We start from the raw sequence: 24,925 nt of genomic DNA on the forward strand, positions 1-24,925 counted from the left end.
ACCTCTGACCCTGCACCCCTTTCCCAGCACCATCACCCCCCACCCATAGCAGTCCTTTTTTTTTTCTACCCCCTGTAATTTAATAAGAACAGTGTGCACATTCTGTGCACAGCCCAAAAATGTATGTATTTTTGCTGGCAAGAGGCATGGCCACACAATAGTACCCCAATTCAAATTATGCCTCACAGTAGTGCAACTTTATTCACAATTTATCATGTGATAGTGTCCCTTATTCACATTATATCACACAGTAGTACCACTTTACCTTATATACGTTACTCCTCACAGTAGTGCCCCTCATTCACATAACATCATACTGAATTGCTCTTTATTCACATTACACCACACCATATTGCTCTTTATTCTCATTACACCACACCATATTGCTCCTTATTCCCATTACACCACACCATATTGCTCTTTATTCACATTAGGCCACACAGTAGTGCCCTTTCTATACGTTACGCCACACAGTAGAGCACCTTATACACATAATGCCACACATTGGCAATGCATTTATACACATAATACCACACAGTAATGCCCCTTACACATATGACACACATTATTAATGTCCTAATAAACATAATGACACACATAGTGCCCCTTACACATATGTAACACATTATTAATGCCCTTATACACATAATGACACATATAGTTCCTGGCGTGAGTCAACTGGCAGCTCTGCTAACGTCGGGTGCCTATTTTTTATGAAAATGCATCTTATTTACATTGCTATGTGGCTAGGATGCATAAGCAGCTTATGCTGACTAAAAGGATATGCGGCATGCCTATATACTGTGTGCGACTGTAGCTATATCTGCATACGAAATGCTACACACAGAATATAGGCATGTTGCATATCATTTTAATCAGCAGAAGCTGCTTGTGCCCCTAGTCATACCAGATGCCCTAGGCAATTGCCTAGTTTGCCTATGCCTAGGGCCGGCTCTGGGAGTAAGTCCTGGGCTGAGCAGAGACTGCATAAAGTGGATTTTAGCAGCATGGCATACACATAGGATGACACACTTGCACGACAAATATACACTCTCCCTGGGGGCAGTGACTATAAAAACACAGGACAGCAACATTAGCAGCACAGCGATCAGATCTGAATCACCCCATCTGTCTCTTTCCTGTTTACAGGGCTGTAATAACTTGCCATAAACTCAGTCTTTTAAATAAATGTCTGCATTTGCGCTGGTAACACAACTCTCTTATTCTCACAGTCTCAATGAGGAAGGAAGAGAGGGTTGCCTCAATAACCTCCTTGCAGCAGGGACGTGCAGACAGGGGCACCTGTTATTGTCCAATAAAAATAGCTGTTTTTCAATGATCTGTGGTATAACACAGATCAGTGGAAATATCTGCTATTTTCATTGGGGTATGAATTAGCAGCACTCCACCCGCACGTAGAGAGAGACAGAGTTGAGGCAGTGAAATCTCTGTCTCCCTCCGGTAACCAGAATCTGCTTGGAGCTGGGGGCAGAGTTGGGGGCGGGGCCGCACCTCATACAGTTTCACTGCATTGAAAAAAGTGCCAGTGGAGGCAGCTCTGACATGCATGCTTGACATGGGCTCAAGGCACGCCCCCTCAATGATGTAGAAGATGTATGGCTACCTCCCCCTGGTACTAACCATTCCCACTGGCTCGGGCTGGAGTGGACCATTGAGGGAATGTGGCTATGGTATGATCATTATCTCCACTGCATGAGCACCATCGCCCCACTGATCCAGTGTACTGGTCTTGGTGAAGGGGGGAAAGAGGGAGGGCGGCCGGCTCAGACTCTCACTATCTCTCCCTTCACACCCACCGGCTAAGAAAGTGGGGACTTTTAGGGGTCTTGCATTCAACAAACTGGTCCCCTTTCCTCTGGAATCCCCCTGACCGTGCAGCCAGTAGTGTGTGGACCCTGGCACCGTGGGCTCTGCACATGGTCTCCAGGTCCTTCATGCTCGGAGGATGCAGCAGTTGACATGTAAATGCTGGGGAGAAGCACTGTGCGGGGAGCCGAGGAGCGGGCAACAGCAGACATGGAGATGCTGGGGAGACAGTAGCGCATGCTACTGCCAGCTGGGCGCAGACAACCGAGCTGCCGTCAATGTCACTGCTGAGTGCAGTACATCCGGCTGCCACTAGATGCCCCCATCTCCATTTGTGCTGTCCTATCTGCCAGAGTCAACCCTGGGCCCAGTGGCACATGCAGGGGGGGGGGGGGGGTTCTGAGTACCCAGAAACCCCCCCTGACCAGCCAAATTCTTTTTATCTGAGACGGAGACAGCTGTGTCTCCATCTCAGTACAAACCGCGATCGTGACCGCTACCGCAATCACTGAAGCTGCTGCTGCACGGAGCTCTTGTCAGGGCAGAGCTCAGGCTTCACAGCAGCCAGTGCCAGCCCGACGCATACGCGTACAGCGCCAGACTCAGGAGGGAGCTGCTCTACTGCAGAGTGTGAGTGACCGTCCGTCACTCATGCTCTACACCGCCGCGGCCACCCGCTCTCCTGCCCGCTCGCCCAGGACAAAGAGAGCACAGACTGTGCATAGCACAGCTGTGTGTCCTCCCGGCTCCCAGCCCTCCCGCGATGCAGGGAAACAGGGGGAAGCCGGAGACTGACAGTGCAGCATTTGGTGACGAAGTTATTATATTTTTATAGAACTTTATGCGGAAACCCCCCTCGGTAAATCCTGCGCTTGCCCCTGATTTGTAGTACATTAGCAGATGGAAAGTGAATGTTATATAAAAAAGACTGCTAGGAAAATCAGTAATTTTAGGCTGTGCCGGAGTCAGGGAAATGGAGGAAAACCTGGACAAGGCTATCTCAAAATAGCATTGTTATGACAGAGCTCCCTCTGGTGTTTTTTTAACAATTTTGTTTTAGTAAATTCAGGCATATTGCATTTTCCATTACAAATATGGGAAGTGTTATCTGGAATGCAAAATTAAGGGTTTGGAGGAAAACTGTGGTAATTCTCCTCCAAGTGCCCTTTAATACATTCTGGTGGTGATACTAAAATAATGTTAAAAGGGCGTGAAAACAACCTTTTTCACATTATTTTTGTAAAAATAATTTGGATAAATGTGCCCGTTATTCTTATTGCTAGAGGCGGCTCCCTACAGTCATCTATGTTCTGGGACCTTATAGTTGTTATTCTCAAACCTACAAGGACCCACTTCTACCGTCCTATCTCGCTTCAGACCACAGACATTGAAATCCTAGACAAATTATTAGCTATTCGGTTGAATACTGTTATTGCTCAGGTGGTCCACCCTGACCAAATGAGTTTCATGCCTGGCAAGTCTACCATTCAGAATTTGTGTAGGCTGTTCCTACACCTGTCCCCCATGGCTGCTGCGACTGCTGGTGGTGCCGGCATTTGAGTCAGTGAGGGGAGAGAGCAGAACAGCGCACATGCACGCCCCGTGTGACCGACTGATGACCTTTCAGCCCCTCCCCCTGGGCGCACATCGATCACAGTGACAGGGCAGGCTAGAGAAGACAGACAGAGCAGCGTGCTGACAGACTTCTGGGGGTCAGAAGTATTCAACAAGACCAGCGACCCCAGCTCAAGTGACAATGCTGCTCTGTTGTGTTGTTTGCGGTCAATCTGCTACAGTCTGAGTGAAGGGAGAGCGGCGGTCCCTAGTGGCAGCACAGGCCCCTTTGCAGCCGCATCCCCTGCATCCATGGTAGTTACGCCACTGGTGCCCACTCAGGTATTCATGTCCTCCCTATGGGTGCTGCGGTGGATACCATAGCTTTGTTTGCGTAAGATGTGCTTCTATATTTGGATGATGGCGGTGACTCCCTGCGCAATTTGCTGAGCACGGTAGATATACATTTAGACTATACTCTGGTCTGATTAATTAACAGGCTCCAGCTCACTCTCTGCAATGGACTGACTGATTTATATATTTAGGGGTTTTGATATTGTGCACACCCCAAGATTTTGTTTGTCTGAATCTTATGCCCGTTACTAAAACATTTAAAAAAACAGATAGATTTGTGAAAGAAATTACCCCTCAGTTTGACTGGCAGGATAAATGTATTAAAAATGATCATGCAACTCAAATTACAGTACTTTATGTATTGCAGCATTCCCCTATATATATCCCCATGCAGGTGTCTAACGCACTACTCTCCACCTTTGTTTGGGGTGAAGGATAGAAGTAAACTTTCTACATTAAGCAAGCATAAGGGTGAGGGTGGTTTGGCCTTGCCTGATCTCCTGTTGTACTACCTTGCTGCTCAAATGGCCTATTTGATGAACTGGGTTAACTGCATTGGTGGGGGGGGGGGGGGGGGGTCCCTCCTGATCTTTCTAGGTGCGTAAACCGACACTGTACTAACCCTGCTACAGGTTCTCCTTGTAGGAATCCATAAAAAGTCATATGCCCCACTACTGACTCACTGGCAACTGCCCATAGTCTACTCAGTTCACAGGGCTTTGACCTTTCTTTGGAGTTGTGGGACAATAAAGTATTCCCTGAACTGGGCAATTTTGATGGCAAGTAATTTTGGTCATTTAATGGAGTGATTTCACTGAGTCACGTGTACCAGGGCAGCCTCCTTAAAGCTATTGATCAGATTAAATCTGAATTTGGGACCCCTAAATGTGTTGCGGGTGACATCTGTAGTGCTGTCCACTATGTAGATTACAGCAGGCAGCGCTGGGCAGTCATCTCCCGTGTGGTCCGCCCCCTCGGCCTGCAGAGTGATCAGAGGACATCCAGGGCCTGTAGCAGATTCTGTCAGTGAAACGTATGTGCTGTGGGGAGTGGGTGATAGAGACACAGAGACACACACACACTCACTTTCTCTCTATAACTATAAGGGGCTCTACCTTGTGTAATGTGTATAAGGGGCTCTACCATGGCCTAATGTGTATAATGGGCTCTACCACGGCGTAATGTGTGTAAGGGGTTCTGCTGTGGCATAATGTGTGTAAGGGGCTCTAACATGGTGTAAAGTGTGTAAGGGGCTCTACCATGGTGTAAAGTGTGTAAGGGGCTCTAATGTGACATAATGTGTGTAAAGGGCTCTACCGTGGCATAATGTGTGTAAGGGGCTCTACCGTGGCATAATGTGTGTAAGGGGCTTTACCTTAAAAAGGGAATGATTAATCAAACTTCAAGAGTGATTAAGAAATTATAAGACTATGGGATTTGTGTATGTGCAGTGTGTGCTTAGAAAGCTCAGTTCAGTCTACTACTGGTTATATCAGACCTGGCCAAAACGTAGAGCAAAATATATTGTGCATCTGCCAGTAGATCGTGACAAACTTAACAACCTCTGAAAGTTACAAACCTCTGATGGCTTCTGGGACCTTAGAAGCCCAACTCCCAGTAGTACAGCACGCGGGTGACATCATGACATCACATGCACGATGAGGAGCTTGTAAACAGGGCACAAAAGCCCAGCTCCCACCTGACAATAGTGCAGCGAGTGGGTGATTATGGAGACCCTTCTGTGCTGTAACTCTCCTGAGGGGAGGGGGAGGGGAAGTGTGACAGGAGAGAGACAAGGAAAGGTCGGTGTGAGAAGGGCAGACAGGAGACTATAAAGGGTTTTCCATGATAAATATGACTTCAAGGTTTCTATGTGTTTGCTCTAATGCTGTTTTTATGGCTTATAAAATTAAAAAGTAATTACCTGGTGGGTAGCAGATTCCTCCAGTCCCAAACCTCAGCTGCCACCCTGACCTCCTATAATATAAGGTTTACAATAATGGTACTAATCCAGACCTGATCGTTGCTGTGCGTTTCCGCACAGCGGGCGATCAGATATGAACTGCGCATGCGCCAGCGCCGCAATGCACCGGCGCATGCCAGAGATGTGATCGGCATCTCTGCCCATCGATAGCTTCTGCCTGATTGACAGGCAGAGGCGTTCGCTGGGAGGGGGCGGGCCGGTGGCGCATGCCAGAGATGTGATCGGCATCTCTGCCCAGCAATCGCCTCTGCCTGATTGACAGGAAGAGGCATTGGCTGGGCATGAGGGGCGGGCCGGCGGCGATGTCACACACAGCCGCTGCGACCTGGAGCACGTCTATGAGAAGTCTGAATTACCCCCATAATAACTAGTGACACTGTAGACGGGATAACCTCACTGAGGGGGACATTTACTAAGTATTGGATGGAGATAAAGTGGACGTAGATAAAGTACCAGTCAATCAGCTCCTAACTGTCATGTCTCAGGCTGGGTTTGAAAAATGACAGGAGCTGATTGGCTGGTACTTTATCTCCATTAATTTTACCTCCATCCAAGGCTTAGTAAATAAACCCCTCAGTCTGTGTTTCTTCAGTTGGCTTCCAGGGCACAGACTGACGGTCAGAGGTTAAAGTGAGCCGGAACGGAGCAGAACTGCATTCCGCCAGTTCCATTTGGAGACTGAACGCAGTTCTGCCTCCTCCAGCTCACCTAACCTAGGGAAATGCCGGGCACCCGCTGAGACTATGTTAGCAGCGGGTGCCCGGCTCTTTCCCCCTAAGCACAGCCGGAAGCCGGAACTCACTCCAGTTGACATCGGCCTTAAACCATCGATGATTAGGAATCATCGATGGACGATGGCCATCCCTATGATAGAAAAGCTAGGGAGTGTGTGCCATGCTGCAGTGGCTGCCGATTCCCGGGGGAAGGAAGATTGTACAGCTTCACATATACTGTATGCTTATATATCCCGGCCAGCTCCCCCCTGCAGCCTTTGGACAGCTGTGAATGAGTAGTTTTGGTGTTTTATTCAATAAAGTTTATTATTGTAAATAGTTCTGTGTGTTGCTGTCTTTGTGCATATTTCACAGAATTGCATTTGCCCTTTGGAGAGTGATTTAAAAAGCATGACAATTATAACTTATGGTCAGGGGCGTATCTAGAGAGGAGGGGACCCATGTGCAGTCTCCACGTGTGAGCCCCCTCCTCTCCCGCCCCGTAGCCGGCAGCAGCGTTGTTAGCGCTCTGACTGAGCGCTAGAGACTCTGGCACAGTGCCAGAGTCTACAGCGTATGCGCAAGCCTCCCAAAAAATGGCGCGGCGGACATTTTTTTCGGAGACCTGTGCATGCGCTGTAGACTCTGGCACTGTGCCAGAGTCTCTAGCACTCAGTCAGAGCCCTAACAACGCTGCTGCGGCTGCCGGCAACGGGACTCAGGAGAAGAAGGGACCCACACCCGGACACCAGAAAGGTAAGTATATAGAAGAAATGGGTGCAGTGTGTGCGGTGTGGGCCCCCTCTGGACCCAGGGGCCGTGTGCACCGCACACACTGCACTCATTATAGATACGCCAGTGCTTATGGTATTTTAAGCAAAGAATATGCATAGAAATCATTTACATTTAATAAACACTTCCTAAACTTGACCTCAGTGTGGAACTTGAAGAATAAATTAAAAAGTACAATCTATGTTAGGCTGGGTCAAAGGTAGAAATGAGACACGCTGACTGTCCTTGAGGAAAGTCTAAAGGAGAGATGGAAAATATATCAATGATTGTGAAAAAAACAACAACAATTGACTGATATTTCGTATGTACCTTGCAACAGTAGATAACAAAGTGTGCTTTCTGCAAGGTCATCTACAGTATCTGACCGAGATCAGGTGTTCTTCTACTAATCAATTCATTTACAGACTGAGATCATTAACAAACATCATTGAACTCGGATTATTAATTTATGTTGTCAATGGTCCAGTACATTGCACATATAAATAAGAGTTCTTTATCGTTGTGCACAGATGTACAGTATATTAGACCTTAAACGATAAAGAGATCTATAACTGTATTAAGTGGTGACATTAATAAATTGTTTAGACTTGACAAAAGTGATAGAAAGTGAGTTTGGTACACGGTAAATTAGTGAGAATGTCTTCCTGGGGAACAAGATATAACAAAAATGGGGTTGAGTTATGCCCAATGTCCAGTAAGTTGTCAGAACCTTAAGGGTAAAGAATGTTCTGTGCAAGATGTTCTATGCCTAGCAGAAAAGATAATTGTTGTGAATAACTGCAGATTGATACAGCATATACATAAAAACCCTAAAAAATGTATTTTCATCCATTTAAAAAATGTATAGCAACTTCAGTCACAGCAAGAGAAAAATTAAAATGTTCAAATCAAATAATTCATGCAAAGATAGCAATTTAATTAATTAAAATAAAGTATAGCCGAGTAGGCAGGTCCTACAATTTGTCTGGAAAGTCCCCATGTATTAGTTTTCTTACCCTCCAATGGTGGCAATGGGTTTCCTGATATCAAACTTATTATCATGCAACCCATCTCAGCCAGGCATTGACTTGGTTTGCTTCCTTACAGGTACCCAGGTGGGTCACAATGGAAGCCAGCTCCTGTAATACTCTTGCTATGTCTACTATCATAGGAGTGGATCCCTCTGATAGACCTGAGTTTGCATACTCTCATCTGGTCATTGCCTTTACCTGCTTCATCTGGGATCATCGTAAATCTCACTTTGCTTCCTATCCTTTCCCCATTACTTCTCTATGGTGCAATCCAGCCTTTTCTTCAAGATATAACCATCTACGCTGCTCTGCGTTGATAGTGGGGGGAGCTCGGGTTGTGTCTGGCATCCTTGATTTGGGTCGAGTTCTATACAGTGTAAATTTGGTTTATCTTCTATAAGTTGCTTCGCATTTATCCAACTCTGTCACTTCATTAATCCTCTCCAACACTATCAATTGATAGACCTCTGACTCCACTCGAATCTTTGTATCGCCATAATCCCCTACTATTATATCTACCTTCTATAATCTCTTGCTTAATGCTAAATTTCCAGGCACACCAGGCCATAAGCTTCACTTGGAAAAAGATTTATGGACCCCCCTTGATGAAGACAACTGGTCTGTGATACGAGAAAGGGTGTGTAGTTAATCCATCTCTAGGTGTTGGGGGCGGGATACACATCTGGTGGCAGTGCCTTAAGCTTGCTCGATTTTGGGATGGCATTGCCTGTCTTCTATCAGCAGTCTTAAAGGTACCTCTGACTAAATCATCTTTGTCTTTTCTCCTTGGCTGCCCAACAGAAGGCCTCAGTCAGTGCCAGATTAAGGTACACATGGGCCTGGAGCTGAAATTGATGAAGGGCCTAATGTGTGCCGCTGCGGGGGTGTTGCCAATGCTGGGGTGGGGGGGGGGGGGGGGGGGAGGGAAGGGGGTGATTTATTTATTTTTTGTAATGGGGGCATGTCCAATGGTGTGGGGACCCCACTGTCGACATGGACTGGTGATGGTATATGGTCTATCTCATAATGCTACCCTGAGATGATTTATATATATATATATATATATATATATATATACACAGGACAGTCGGCACTCAATTTTTCAAATGAATCAGCTAGCCTCCGTGCCAGAACCACAAATCCTATAGACAGTCCCACAAAAAGAACGGCACTGGAGGCAATTGATACTGAACAAAATGCTGTGTATTTAAAAGCAACTGCTGTTTCAGGGCATCTGCCCTTTTCTCAAGCCAAAATACCAAGCACTGGACAAACACACATAGAGATCACTTACCCACTTAAATACCCACCAGGGTGCTTGCCACCGCGTCCCCTCCACGCGATCCTGCTTCCGGAACTGAAGCCGGCGGGTCACTTCCGGTGATCGCGTCACTTCCGGTGATCGCGTCACCTGTTGTCATGGCGACCCGCCGCTTGCGGCTCACCACAACGCTGCTGCGTGTCATGGGATTGCCGGCTGAGCTACCTCCTCAGACAGGAATCAGGTGGTGGGCGGATCGGCTTGCACCCTTAAGTAAACAAAATCAAAACATATACATTTAAAAACAATAGTACAGGAGAGATACATATACAAAATACAATAATAAACATTGTGCCTACATGACTATAATGTGGTCTCAGGACTAAAACGCCCGTCTCCCGAGATTCACAAGCATATATGAGATCGGCAGAATCCCCAACCTAACACTCAGGGGGCCCCAATCAGCGACAGTGAAATAGTACCAAAAGTGATGGAGAACTCTGCCCCATCACTCATGCAGCCCCAAACCATAACCATACAATTATACCAGGAGTAATGGAAATTACAGGGCCATAGAGAAACTATCTATATGATACAGAACAACTAACTGAAGACGTTCCAATTAATTTTATCATTCAGGCCACGGGGCCAGAATGTATCTAGCCTCAAAATCCAACGTGTTTCCTTTTCCAACAAGACCCGGGCCCTATCTCCTCCCCTCAAAGACAACGGTACATGATTAATACCAAAATATTTCAAGGAGCCCAAACTGTGGCCCGCAGTCTTAAAATGCCGGGCCACCGGCTGGTCTACAGGTTTCCCTTCCAAGGTAAGTTTAATGGCCGAGCGATGAGCCGCCATACGCTCACTAAACTTACGTGTCGTCTGCCCAATGTAGTACAAACCACATGGACATACTATAACATATACAACAAATGCAGTACTACAGGAAATCACCTGTCTAATAAAAAATTTGAGATCCTTATGTGGGTGTTTAAATTCTTTGCAAGCTACCATGTGATTACACGTAGCACACTTAGGGCAACGGTAACACCCGGGAGGTCTCCTTTGTACATTTGGAACAGGGGAACTACCCATCCCCGTAATGTCTGTTCTAACTACTCTATCACGAAGGTGCGCCCCCCTCCTGATTGCAGCAATGGGCTTGAAACTCTTAAATGAAGGCAAATCAGGGTCAGACGCCACTATAGGCCATAGTGCCTGTGATGCCCTATGGATGATCGGGCTGGCCGTTGAAAAATCACTAGCCCAGGGTAAAATATTGTAAGTATCTTTCTTAACTGGATGTAACAGCTGGTCCCTAGACATCTGCAGAACCCGTTGTTTTTGTGACTGCAGAACTGACCCGTCATATCCCCTCGCTAAGAACTTAAGAATCATCTCATCCAACAGACCAGGGATTTTCTCCTTATTACTGGTGATGCGTGCATCATCTGCGAGAGAGACACACCCTTCTTTAAAGGCTTAGAGTGGTGACTGGAGGCCATCAATAATGTATTCCTGTCAGTGGGTTTGGAGAAAATGTCAGTAGAGATGCGACCCCCCCCCCCCCCCCCCCCCCCATCAAGACTATCTTAACATCTAGGAAGTTAACCTCCTTCTCATCACATATGTAGGTAAACTTGATAGGGGAAGGTAAGGCATTGATTTCTGACATCAACCTCTCAAATGCTTCTCTCCCGCCCCCCCATAACAGGAAGACATCATCAATGTACCTAGTATACAAAATGATATTTCCAGCCACAGCTTGATTAATGAAAAACATCTTGTTTTCCTAGGCAAACATGTAGATGTTAGCATACGAGGGTGCTACCGATGATCCCATCGTGCACCCTCACAGCTGTAAGTAGAACTCCCCATCAAACAGAAAATAATTTCTGCATAATGTGAGCTCCAACAGTGTAAGAAACAAGTTGTGGTTGAACAATTATGGAACTAGGTTATCCTCCAGGAACTCCCGCATCGCACACAACCCCTCTTGGTGCGGGATGGATGTATATAAACTGCAAACGTCGAGGCAACACATCAACGTGCCCGGTGGTAGTACCGTAAGTTCCTGCAATTTTAGAATGAACGTATTTGTGTCCTTGAGAAATGTTCTTTGACCCGGCAGCAATGGCTGTAGAACACTATCCAGGAGCTGTGATACCGGCTGATACAACGAGTCCCTGGCGGAAATGATTGGTCTCCCGGGGGGCTTGGTCTGATGTTTATGAAGCTTGGGTATCATGTATAATATTGGACTCTTAGGAAACCGGACACATAATGCCTTGTGTACTTTCTCCGGTAGAAATCCTTGGACTTTAGCTGCGTAGGATTTTCACCTCTTCTTCCGCTAGTTGGCTCAGGGCTTCTTCCCGGTAGTAATCTGAATCCATGATGACGATGGCTCTGCCTTTGTCGGCGGGCCGGATCACAATGTCCTGATATGACTGAAGGTTCTTTAAAGCTTCTCGTTCCCAGATGGGCATGTTCAATCTGACTTTTGCAGGAGCAGATACAAATCTATTGACTGAATCATCCATGAGTCTGCTAAAAGTTCTAATAGAGGCGTTAGATGAGACCGGGTCAAAGTTGGATCTGGACGCACGACTTAAAAAGTTATCAAACACTGAAGATACAGCCTTCTGAGAGGGAGTATTTTGAAAGAATTCTTTAAGCCTAAGCTTTCTAGTAAAGTTATGAAGGTCTCTCGACCAGTTGAATGGATCATGGCCCTCATTCCGAGTTGATCGGTCGCAAGGCGAATTTAGCAGAGTTACACACGCTAAGCCGCCGCCTACTGGGAGTGAATCTTAGCTTCTTAAAATTGCGACCGATGTATTCGCAATATTGCGATTACTAACTACTTAGCAGTTTCAGAGTAGCTTCAGACTTACTCTGCCTGCGCGATCAGTTCAGTGCTTGTCGTTCCTGGTTGACGTCACAAACACACCCAGCGTTCGCCCAGGCACTCCCACCGTTTCTCCGGCCACTCCTGCGTTTTTTCCGGAAACGGTAGCGTTTTCAGCCACACGCCCCTGAAACGCCGTGTTTCCGCCCAGTAACACCCATTTCCTGTCAATCACATTACGATCGCCGGAGCGATGAAAAAGCCGTGAGTAAAATTACTTTCTACATAGCAAAGTTACTTGGCGCAGTCGCAGTGCGAACATTGCGCATGCGTACTAAGCGGATTTTCATTGCGATGCGATGAAAAATACAGAGCGAACAACTCGGAATGAGGGCCCATGTGCGTTGGTAGGTACAAAACTAAGTCCACGGCTTAGGACCTGCTTTTCAGCTGGCGTGATGGATCTTCTGGACAGATTAAAGATTAGGTGTAATTCTTGTTCTGGGCAGCTCTTCGTACCCCTTTTGTTCGGGCCACCCCTGCGGGTGGTAGTGCGTCGGTCTGGCCCTGGCCATCTTTTGTAACTTGTCCTAAAGGGACACTACCAGAGGCACTTCCGATTCAGAAAAGGCGAAAATCACTGACGCTACTCGATTTTGCACTCCAGGGGGTATATTTACTAATATTCGTGTTTTTGACGTTTTTAAGGGTGTTTGAACTCGAATGGTATCGGGTGCATTTTACTGCAACTTTTTGAATCCTGATACGGTCATTTACTAATCTGCCGAGTTTGCAACATTCGTTTTTTTCCGATGTCGATGTGATTCGTAATGTCAGGCAGTGTTTTACGGGAGTGATGAGTAAAACACTGCCTGACAAAACACAAGAAATCCAGGCCGGATCTGTGAGATCCGTGCAGGGCTTCATTGTTCACCTTAAAAAAAAAAATTAAAGTGTTAAAATTCAAAAAAAAAAATTGTGTGGGGTCCCCCCTCCTAAGCAAAACCAGCCTCGGGCTCTTTGAGCCGGTCCTGGTTGCAAAAATATGGGGAAAAAATTGACAGGGGTTCCCCCATATTTGAACAACCAGCACCGGGCTCTGCGCCTGGTCGTGGTGCCAAAAATACGGGGGACAAAAAGCGTAGGGGTCCCCCGTATTTTTAACACCAGCACCGGGCTCCACTAGTCAGAGAGATAATGCCACAGCCGGGGGACACTTTTATATAGGTCCCTGCGGCCCTGGCATTAAATCACTAACTAGTCACTCCTGGCCGGGGTACCCTGGAGGAGTGGGGACCCCTTAAATCAAGGGGTCCCCCCCCTCCAGCCACCCAAGGGCCAGGGGTGAAGCCCAAAGCTGTCCCCCCCCATCCAAGGGCTGCGGATGGGGGGCTGATAGCCATGTGTAAAAAAAAGAATATTGTTTTTTGTTGCAGTACTACAAGTCCCAGCAAGCCTCCCCCGCAAGCTGGTACTTGGAGAGCCACAAGTACCAGCATGCGGGGGAAACGGGCCCGCTGGTACCTGTAGTACTACTACAAAAAAATACCCAAATAAAAACAGAACTCACACACCTTGAAAGTAAAACTTTAATACATACATGCACACCTACATTCACACATACTTACCTATGTTCACACGAGGGTCGGTCCACTTCTCCAAGTAGAATCCATGGGGTACCTGTGAATAAAATTATACTCACAAAAATCCAGTGTAGATCGGTCCTCTTCTGAGCTTGTAATCCACGTACTTGGCAAAAAAACAAACCGAAAAACCCGAACCACACACTGAAAGGGGTCCCTTGTTTACACATGGGACCCCTTTCCCCGACTGCCGAGACCCCCCGTGACTCCTGTCACAGAGGGTCCCTTCAGCCAATCAGGGAACGCCACGTCGTGGCACTCTCCTGATTGCCTGTGCGCTCCTGAGCTGTCAGTCAGGCTGCGCACGGCAGAGATACAATGTAGCGCATAAGCGCTACATTGTATCCAATGGTGGGAACTTTGCGGTCAGCGGTTGACCGCGAGTAACCTCACCGCTGACCGCAAAGTTCCCACCATTGGATACAATGTAGCGCCTATGCGCTACATTGTATCTCTGCCGTGCGCAGCCTGACTGATAGCTCAGGAGCGCACAGGCAATCAGGAGAGTGCCGCAACGTGGCGCTCCCTGATTGGCTGAAGGGACCCTCTGTGACAGGAGTCACGGGGGGTCTCGGCAGTCGGGGAAAGGGGTCCCATGTGTAAACATGGGACCCCTTTCAGTGCGTGGTTCGGGTTTTTCGGTTTGTTTTTTTGCCAAGTACGTGGATTACAAGCTCAGAAGAGGACCGATCTACACTGGATTTTTGCGAGTATAATTTTATTCACAGGTACCCCATGGATTCTACTTGGAGAAGTGGACCGACCCTCGTGTGAACATAGGTAAGTATGTGTGAATGTAGGTGTGCATATATGTAATAAAGTTTTACTTTCAAGGTGTGTGAGTTCTGTTTTTATTTGGGTATTTTTTTGTAGTAGTACTACAGGTACCAGCGGGCCCGTTTCCCCCCCGCATGCTGGTACTTGTGGTTCTCCAAGTACCAGCTTGCGGGGGAGGCTTGCTGGGACTTGTAGTACTGCTACAAAAAACAATATTCTTTTTTTTACACAAGGCTATCAGCCCCCCATTCGCCGCCCTTGGATGGGAGGGACAGCCTCGGGCTTCACCCCTGGCCCTTAGGTGGCTGGAGGGGGGGACCCCCTGATTTAAGGGGTTCCCACTCCTCCAGGGTACCCCGGCCAGGGGTAACTAGTTGGGTATGTAATGCCAGGGCCGCCGGGACCACAATAAAAGTGTCCCCCGGCTGTGGCATTATGTACCTGGCTAGTGGAGCCCGGTGCTGGTTTAAGAAATACGGGGGACCCCTACGCTTTTTGTACCCTGTATTTTTTGAACCAGGACCAGGCGCAGAGCCCGGTGCTGGTTGATTAAATATGGGGGAACCCCTGTCATTTTTTCCCCCATATTTTTTCAACCAGGACCGGCTCAAAGAGCCCGAGGCTGGTTTTGCTTAGGAGGGGGGACCCCACACAAATTTTTTCCAAAGTTTTTACATTAAACAGACCCTTGCCCATAGATAACCATGCACAGATCTCACTGATCCGTGCATGGTTATCCAAACTCGACTGGAAAAAGCAGGTCTATTTTTTTACTGCTTTTTTTAACGATTCGCAAAAAAATACACCCGCACTTGAGCACTCAGAGACTAACACCCAAATACGAATGAATAGTGAATACCCGTGTTGTATGAAATAACAGCCGCATTTGACCGATGGTCTATTCATTCGTATTTCTGAACTTTGCCAATCAAACCATTACGAATAGCCCAAACACTGCCGAGATTTGTGCTTAGTGAATTCCCGTGTTGGGACTTAGAAAAAAAAAAACACAAATCGGACAAACTCGATTTTTTTAGTAAATTTTGGCCCTGGTGCCTTGTTTTTTTCTCTGCCAGGGTCTACGTCTCTGTGGAACTCGCGATCTGTCCAAACTATCCACACCTGCCAGCCACCTATACACTTTGTTATCGTCATAGTCCTGATCTACAGTTATTTTCTTATTACGTGTAAATTTCAGTAGATCTCGCCGATATTGGTCGCACTGGGTCTCTAATTTATGCATCCAATCCTGTGATTTATCAGTCTCAAAAACCTTCATATTTTCCTTCTCGAAGGCCGCAATTCTCTGTCGTGTGAGCTCCAATTCCCTTTTGGCCTCTCCGTTCACGAGAACCATGAGATCGAACGCACATCTATTAAGGATTCCGATCCATTTTCTTACGAAGTCTGGGTTATGACGCCCAATAGTGGGTACATTCCGGATACGGATTCCTCTAGGGATTTTGCGTTCTCTATAATATTCAGTGAGTGAAATCCCGTGAAGTAAATATTCTATTTCTCTACGTTTATATTTCATTAACCGGAACAAGAAATCCTCTGCCTTCATCGCAGTGTCCATGACAGGGAGAGTCTCCTTGGACAAAATGCTCTCAATTTGTTCCTGCGTGAAACTAAACGTTTCTCCAGGTGCCATTCTTCCCATCATATGACACCCTGGGGCAATCTGAGCAACGGTCACATTATCCTCCATGATCCCACACACCGTGCACTCTTCTGTACTAAATAACAATAACCAGACTTCCAGTCACAATGATTTTGAATATCCAAGTGGAGCTTAATGAGCAGCTTAGGTGCCTTACAACTGGTGCCCACACGGCACATGATATATATACAGGACAGTCGGCACTCAATTTTTCAAATGAATCAGCTAGCCTCCGTGCCAGAACCACAAATCCAATAGACAGTCCCACAAAAAGAACGGCACTGGAGGCAATTGATACTGAAGGGGGTGATTTTTTTTTTTTAATGGGGGCATGTCCAATGGTGTGTGGGCCCCACTGTCGACATGGACTGGTGATGGTCTATGGTCTATCTCATAATGCTATGCTACCCTGAGATGATTTTATATATATATATATATATGTATACTAGGCGCTTCATCGCGCCCTACGGGCGCTCTTCACACCGTCGAAAGGGGCTACGCCCCCTTAACCCCTGCACGCCTTGCTGGGTTCAATATTTGTATGAGTATTACCTGCATTCCTAGGTTTGTTACTGGTTAAATATTGCACAACGAAAGGGCTTCAGATGGTGAAGGGGGTGTAGGCCCTTGCGACGGCGTTAACGGTGCCTGCAGGGCACGATGTACAGAATGTAGCGAGTGCGGGGGGAGGGGGCGGATGAGGCAGGGAGTATGTAGATGCTGCGGGTCGAGGGGGGGGGCGGTGGATGCAGGTGGGGGGTGGGTGCAGGACCTATAACTATGTGATTGTATGTGTAACAATATATAGGGCACGGATAAGGATGCATGTGGTATAGACATACCGGCATGAAGAGCTATATGGTGTCATTAGACACAGAGGGGAGTGCTGGTACAATGCGGAACAGAGGCAGCTGTGTCCTCTCTCTACACCGTCTGATCCTTCAGGTGTAGCAACGCGGACATGTTGCGCACGCAATGTGTCCACGCGGCCACAGGTGCACCAGTCCCCTCTGCATGCGCTATGTGCGCGCCCCCCTCAGGAGCAGTAGGAGGAGGGTGCGCAGGCTGGAGCTGCTCCCAGGGCCAATGGCCATGGGCAGTGCGATCATCTGCTTGGTGCTGGGCTTGCGCCCTGCGCTTGCTGAGTGAGGGATAGGGAGGAGGCGGCAGAGCGGAGCATCACCAATATACCGGTAACTACTGTGAGCACCGCAGGGGGTTACGGCTCCTGTCCTCCTGGTGAGGGTTTGTCAGGGAGGTATCAAGGAGCCGGTGGTATGGACCCTGTATGGGACGCAGGGGGGTAGGGAGGGGACACAGAGACGCAGGGCCATAGGGAGGGGATACAGAGACGCGGGGAGGTAGGAAGGGGATTGAGAGACGCAGAGTGGTAGGGAGGGGATAGAGAGAGGCGTGGCGGTAAGGAGGGGATACAGAGATGCAGGGCAGTAGGGAGGGGATACAGAGACGCTAGGCGGTAGGGAGGGGATACAGAGACGCGAGGCGGTAGGGAGGGGATAGAGAGAGGCGGGGCGGTAGGGAGGGTATACAGAGATGCAGGGCGGTAGGGAGGGGATAGAAAGATGCGGGGCGGTAGGGAGGGGATAGAGAGACGTGGGGTGATAGGGAGGGGACAGAGAGACGCGGTAGGGAGTGGATAGAGAGACGCGGGGCGGTGGGGAGGGGACAGAGAGACGCGGGGCGGTAGGGAGTGAATACAGAGACGTGGGGCGGTAGGGAGGGGACAGAGAGACGCGGGGCGGTAGGGAGGGGACAGAGAGACGCAGAGCGGTAGGGAGGGGACAGAGAGACGCAGAGCGGTAGGGAGGGGACAGAGAGACGCGGGCGGTAGGGATGGGACAGAGAGGTGGGGCGGTAGGGAGGGGACAGAGAGGTGGGGCGGTAGGGAGGGGACAGACAGATGCGGGCGGTAGGGAGGGGACAGAGAGACGTGGGTGGTAGGGAGGGGACATAGAGACGCGGGCGGTAGGGAGGGGACAGAGAGTCGCGGTAGGGAGGGGACAGAGAGACGCGGTAGGGAGGGGATAGAGAGACGCAGAGCGGTAGGGAGGGGATAGAGAGACGCGGGGCGGTAGGGAGGGGATAGAGAGACGCGGGGCGGTAGGGAGGGGATAGAGAGACGCGGGGCGGTAGGGAGGGGATACAGAGACGCAGGGCGGTAGGGAGGGGATACAGAGACGCAGGGCGGTAGGGAGGGGATAGAGAGACGCAGGGCGGTAGGGAGGGGATAGAGAGACGCAGGGTGGTAGGGAGGGGATAGAGAGAAGCGGGGCGGTAGGGTGGGGATACAGAGGTGTAGGGAGGAGGGGATACAGAGACATGGGGCGGTAGGGAGGGGATACAGAGACATGGGGCGGTAGGGAGGTGATACAGAGACATGGGGCGGTAGGGAGGGGATACAGAGACGCGGGGCGGTAGGGAGGGGAAAGAGAGACGCGGGGCGGTAGGGAGGGGAAAGAGAGACGCGGGGCGTTAGGGAGGGGATAGAGAGACGCGGGGTGCTAATGTGGGGATAGAGAGGCGTAGGAGGAGGGGATACAGAGACATGGGGCGGTAGGGAGGGGATACAGAGACATGGGCGGTAGGGAGGGGATACAGAGACATGGGGCGGTAGGGAGGGGATACAGAGACATGGGGCGGTAGGGAGGGGATACAGAGACGTGGGGCGGTAGGGAGGGGACAGAGAGATGCGGGGCGGTAAAGAGGGGACAGAGAGGTGGGGCGGTAGGGAGGGGACAGAGAGACGCGGGGCGGTAGGGAGGGGAAAGAGAGACGCGGGGCATTAGGGAGGGGATAGAGAGACTCGGGGTGGTAGGGAGGGGATAGAGAGACGCGGAGCGGTAGGGAGGGGATAGAAGGACGCGGGGCGGTAGGGAGGGGACAGAGACGCAGGGCATAGGGAGGAGGGGAAACAGACGTAGGGCGGTAGGAAGTGGATACTGAGACGTGGGGTGGTAGGGAGGGGAAAGAGAGACGCGGGCGGTAAGGAGGGGATAGAGAGACTCGGGGCGGTAGGGAGGGGAAAGAGAGACGCGGGGCGTTAGGGAGGGGATAGAGAGACGCGGGGTGGTAGGGAGGGGATAGAGAGACGCGGGGCGGTAGGGAGGGGATAGAGAGACGCGGGGTGGTAGGGAGGGGATAGAGAGACGCGGGGCGGTAGGGAGGGGATAGAGGGACGCGGGGCGGTAGGGAGGGGACAGAGACGCGGGGCATAGGGAGGAAGGGAAACAGACGTAGGGCGGTAGGAAGTGGATACTGAGACGTGGGGCGGTAGGGAGGGGACAGAGAGATGCGGGGCGGTAAAGAGGGGACAGAGAGGTGGGGCGGTAGGGAGGGGACAGAGAGACGCGGGGCGGTAGGGAGGGGAAAGAGAGACGCGGGGCGTTAGGGAGGGGATAGAGAGACTCGGGGTGGTAGGGAGGGGATAGAGAGACGCGGAGCGGTAGGGAGGGGATAGAAGGACGCGGGGCGGTAGGGAGGGGACAGAGACGCAGGGCATAGGGAGGAGGGGAAACAGACGTAGGGCGGTAGGAAGTGGATACTGAGACGTGGGGTGGTAGGGAGGGGAAAGAGAGACGCGGGCGGTAAGGAGGGGATAGAGAGACTCGGGGCGGTAGGGAGGGGAAAGAGAGACGCGGGGCGTTAGGGAGGGGATAGAGAGACGCGGGGTGGTAGGGAGGGGATAGAGAGACGCGGGCGGTAGGGAAGGGATAGAAGGACGCGGGGCGGTAGGGAGGGGACAGAGACGCGGGGCATAGGGAGGAGGGGAAACAGACGTAGGGCGGTAGGAAGTGGATACTGAGACGTGGGGTGGTAGGGAGGGGAAAGAGAGACGTGGGGTGGTAGGGAGGGGAAAGAGAGACGCGGGGCGGTAAGGAGGGGATAGAGAGACGCGGGTCGGTAGGGAGGGGGCAGAGAGACACGGGGCGGTAGGGAGGGGACAGAGAGGTGAGGCGGTAGGCAGGGGATAGAGAGACGCGGGGCGGTAGGGAGGGGACAGAGAGGTGGGGCGGTAGAGAGGGGACAGAGAGATGTGGGGCGTTAGGGAGGGGATAGAGAGACGCGGGGCGGTAGGGAGGGTCCCCAGTGAGGAAGCTGATGAAGAAAGGGGGGAAGTAGTGGAGGGGGTGGACTTGTGTAAAGTGGCGACCAGACATAGATACAGTGGCTAGGATGGTTGGAGGGACTCACCGTTATGGCTGTGGGTGGCTGCTGCAGGCTGTGAAATAGTCCAGTATCCAGAGGCGTCACCAGGTGTGGGGGAGCAGTCTGTACTATGACATTTCCTCCCCCCCCCCCCCCCCTCGCATGGCAAAAGGGGGGCGTGGCCTAACGTAAAAAGGGGCGTGGCCTCGCGGGTATGTTCTCTCTCGCTCCGGGGGTGTTTCCAGCTTGCCTGTAGATGCTGGCATCCCCCGGAGACTGGAGTGTGTGTGCCGGCTGTGTGACAGGAGGCGAGTGCTGCAGGAGATGACGTCACTGCAGCACTCGGCTCCTGTCACAGCAGGAGAGCGGACAGCTGGATGTGTGCGGAGGAGGCTGCGGGTCTGTGTACGTGGGGCAGGGAGGGCTATGAAGCCAGGGCCGATGCAAGGTTTCTAGGCACCCTAGGCAAGGCTATATAATACTGTCCCTGCTCTCTCCCCCCCCCCCCCCCCCCCCCCCCTTCGGAACCCCGGCGTCCGGGTCTTAGGACATACAGAAAATGTGGTAAAACCCCCAAGACTGGGATTTTACTACATTTTCCCGTTAGTACATCCCGCAGGCTGGGTATCGTATAGTGGTAGTCAGGATGATGGCGGTCAGAACACCAATTCCAGCATTCGGACTGGCTAAAACTCAACAGGGGAGCTTCAGTAAGAGAACCCTAATCTTCCCTCTAACCCTCGCTCCCTGCAGCCTAAACCTAACCTCCAGCAGCCTAACCCTATCCCTCCCCACACTCTAAGCCACCCACCCCCTGCAGCCTAACCATAATCTAACTTTCGTTCGGGATCCCGGGTGTTGGGATGCCGCTGTCGGCATTCTGACAGGTGTCAGGATTCCGAAGCAGGCATTCCGACCGCCAGGATGCTGAACGCCGGACTCCAAGATACATCCCCATCCCGCACAGTGTGCTGACTCTTAGTGTAAACATCAGGACAGGTTACTACTGTAATGCTGCAGGTGTACCCAATGTGTGCAAGAACCGCTAGGCCTGGATTAGGCCTTTGGGAGGCCCAGGGCACTTAAGACAGGAGGGGTTTCTCTGTCATATCAGCACCACATCCTTGGCTGTGCCTATCAGTCACCTTTCCAGAGTTTTGAGCATTTGGGAAATACAGTCAAACCTCAGAGACTGCAGTTTGCAAAATTTTTATTGCATTTTAGTGTTAGACCCCCCCCCCCCCCCCCCCCCCTCATGTACAGACACATACAGGAAGTTCCCCATGCTCAATGCCCAGGATCAACAACACCAGACCCTGCTCAAAGTAGTTGAAGGATGGTGCCAATAACCACGGGCCTACCATGGCTAAGTGCCCATATTTGCAGCCACTTACCTGCGTGAAGCAGGGCAGGGAGTACATACTGCTTGATGTGCAGATTACAATGGGTATAATGTGGCCAGGGAGAGAGAGGGGCAGGATCACACCTGCTGTTGCTGCTGGCTGCTATTACATGTCCCTCAGCAAACTGCTGCTCAGCCTATTCGGGTTCATGAGCTGAATGTTCAGCACCCCTCACCCCTGGTTTGATCTGGCTTATGCCTCCTTGTGCTTAGCCCAGTCCCATGCTGGGAGCTGGCTGCACACAGTAATAACTTTATGGTCACTGCAGCCCTTCCCCACCACCTCCGAGCTCCGTTCTCAGCACAACCTAATAAATCATGCAGAGAGGCTGCCCGCTGATCTCCGTACATCACAGGGGAGGGGGGGGGGGGGGGTCTGTACAATGAGATCTTAACTTGCTTAGCACTGGACTGCACAGAGAGAGGATCAAGTACGGACTTTTCGCCCTCCCCACTCCGCTACAGCTTTAATTACCCATTCATGATCGTAGCATGCATATCCTCACTGCAATCACAGGTATTGTCACGGAGGGGGGAAGGGGGGCGAGTACTGCAGAGAGAGGAGCAGACAGTGCACATAAGGAGAGGCGGCTGACAGGTTATATACACTTACAATGTTAGTGCTGCTGCTGTGCCGGCTGATAACAGCTGTGCCGGCTGATAACAGGAAGAGGAGGAGCTGAGTAATATAGGAGGCACTCATCTGCAGCGTGCGGCACCGCCCTCCAGTGGTCGGCGCCCATAGGCAGCTGCCTAAAGCTGCCTAGTGGTGGCGCCGGCCCTGTATGAAGCCTTCTCCTGCGCCACCTTCCTAATGTCTATGCCTGTGGCAGCAGCTGTTGTTGTTCGGCCGGCGCCGTGGCCGGGGAGTCAGGGCTGTAACACACTGGCCGGTTTCTCCCGGATGGCAAAAAGCCGGACAAACTTTGTCCGGCTTTTTGCCATCCGGGAGAAACCGGCAGAGTCTCGCACACAGGATGGCTTTGAGCCGTGTGTAATGCTGTGCGCATGCGCAGCATCAGACACGGCTTCAGAAAAAACGTTGTGTGTGAAAGCTCCCCTTCACACACACGGTTCACTGGCTGCAAAGACGGCCCGGTGGCCGCCCGGCCGCCGGACCTTCCAGTGGTGAGACCCGGCTGCAAGTGTGAGGGCTAGGGTCCCTTCACACTGCACGGGGCCGTGCAGTGTGAAGGGACCCTAGCCCTCACACTGTTAACTACAATGCCGGCACGGGAAAAAGCCGTCCGGCTTTTTCCCGGCCGGCAAAAGCCGGGTAGTGTGTTTTAGCCCTCAGAGTTGCTGGGGGGGGGGGAAGGGGTGTGAGATGGATAGGCTGCAGTCGCAGAGATTTGCTGCACATGTGGTGGGCGGGCTCTGTGACTCCGCCCACCGCTGTGACTCCGCCCAGCGTTACGGCCATGCACAGAATCACAGACTTGGGCTAATATATAGGAGATAGATATATATATATATACATACATACACACGCATACATACATACATACATACATACATACATACATACATACATACATATATAGCTAGGGGGATGGGAAAGACCTAGGAGAGGAGCCTGGACTTAAAGGATAGTGTGAGGGGAGTGGAAATTGGCCCTAATAGGAAACAAAAGCAAACACATTGCACCCCACAGAAAAAATAAAAAAACACACACTGGCCTTTATAGGAGACACAAACACATTGGCCCCCAGAGGTTAAAATAAAACACATTAGCTCTACGGGGTAAACAAAAAAAAAACAAAAAAAAGTCTCCCACCAGAAAAAAACCCCAAACAAATACAATGTTCCCAGCAAGAAGAAATTAAAACACATTTGCCACCACAGGAAAGAAAAATTGTCCCCCACACACACATTTGCCACACACAGAGAAATAAATACCCCCACCCCACCAGACACTGGCATGACAGCAGCAGAAGCCATGGGCGACACAGGTCTGATGTTTGGCAGGGTGAGAGAGTCTTTGGAGACAGGTCTTGGGGGGTGACAGAATGAGTGTGCGGGGACACGTCTGGTTGGGGACAGGGTAAGTGTGCGGGAGCAGGTCTGGTAGGGGACAAGGTGAGGGTGCAGGGACAGGTCTGGTGGGTGTCAGGGTGAGTGTGCATAGACAGGTCTGGTATGGGACATAGTGAGGGTGTAGGGACAGGTCTGATAGGGGACAGGGTTAGTGTGTGGGAACAGGTCTGTTAGGTGACAAGGTGAGTGTGCAGGGACAGGTCTGGTAGGGGATAGGGTGAGGGTGCAGGGACAGGTTTGGTTGTTGTCAGGGTGAGTGTGCAGGTACAGGTACAGGTACAGGTCTGATAGGGGACAGGGTGAGTGTGCAGGGACAGGTCTGGTTGGTGTCAGGGTGAGTGTGCAAGTACAGGTCTGGTAGGGGACAGGCTGAGGGTACAGGGACAGGTCTGGTGGGTGATAGGGTGAGGGTGCGGGGACAGGACTGGTAGGGAATAGGGTGAGGGTGCTGGGAGAGGTCTGGTCGGGGACAGGGAGAAGGTGCAGACACAGGTCTGGTGGGTGACAGGGTGAGGGTGCAGGGACAGGTCTGGTGGTTGACAGGGTGAGGGTGCGGGGACAGGTCTGGTACATACTTGCCTACCTGACCCTCTCCATGAGGGAGAAAATGCTCTGTTCCTGGACTTTCCTGGTAATGTATGATTGCCATCACCTGTGGTGAAACACCTTTCTTTTTTTTTTTTTTTTAAACACATTTTATTGGATGGATCATGAAATAAGTACAATGATAACGTAACAGAACACCCGAACATCTTGGGTGCTTAAAGAGCAGATATAATTACAGTGAATTGTTACAACAACAGAGTAGATCCGATTTTTGTTTTTTATGTTTTCCCATGTTTAGAGATTCAAGTCAAAGCATAAGAAATGGGATACTCTCGGCAACG

At 50.5% G+C, this 24,925-nt stretch overlaps 1 long non-coding RNA gene across 1 annotated transcript; it reads right to left on the reverse strand.

Annotated features, from left to right (window-relative positions):
• Nucleotides 1-7,292: 7,292 nt before the first annotated feature.
• Nucleotides 7,293-22,685, reverse strand: LOC134935602 (uncharacterized). Its single transcript, XR_010180282.1, has 3 exons — nucleotides 22,615-22,685; nucleotides 9,529-9,763; nucleotides 7,293-7,460 (listed from the first exon to the last, which is right to left on the reverse strand). It is a non-coding gene; the product is annotated as an uncharacterized LOC134935602 (long non-coding RNA).
• Between the last annotated feature and the right edge of the window lie 2,240 nt (nucleotides 22,686-24,925).

This window comes from Pseudophryne corroboree, chromosome 6 (genome assembly GCF_028390025.1).
Source record: "Pseudophryne corroboree isolate aPseCor3 chromosome 6, aPseCor3.hap2, whole genome shotgun sequence".
Classification (NCBI taxonomy): Eukaryota; Metazoa; Chordata; class Amphibia; order Anura; family Myobatrachidae; genus Pseudophryne; species Pseudophryne corroboree.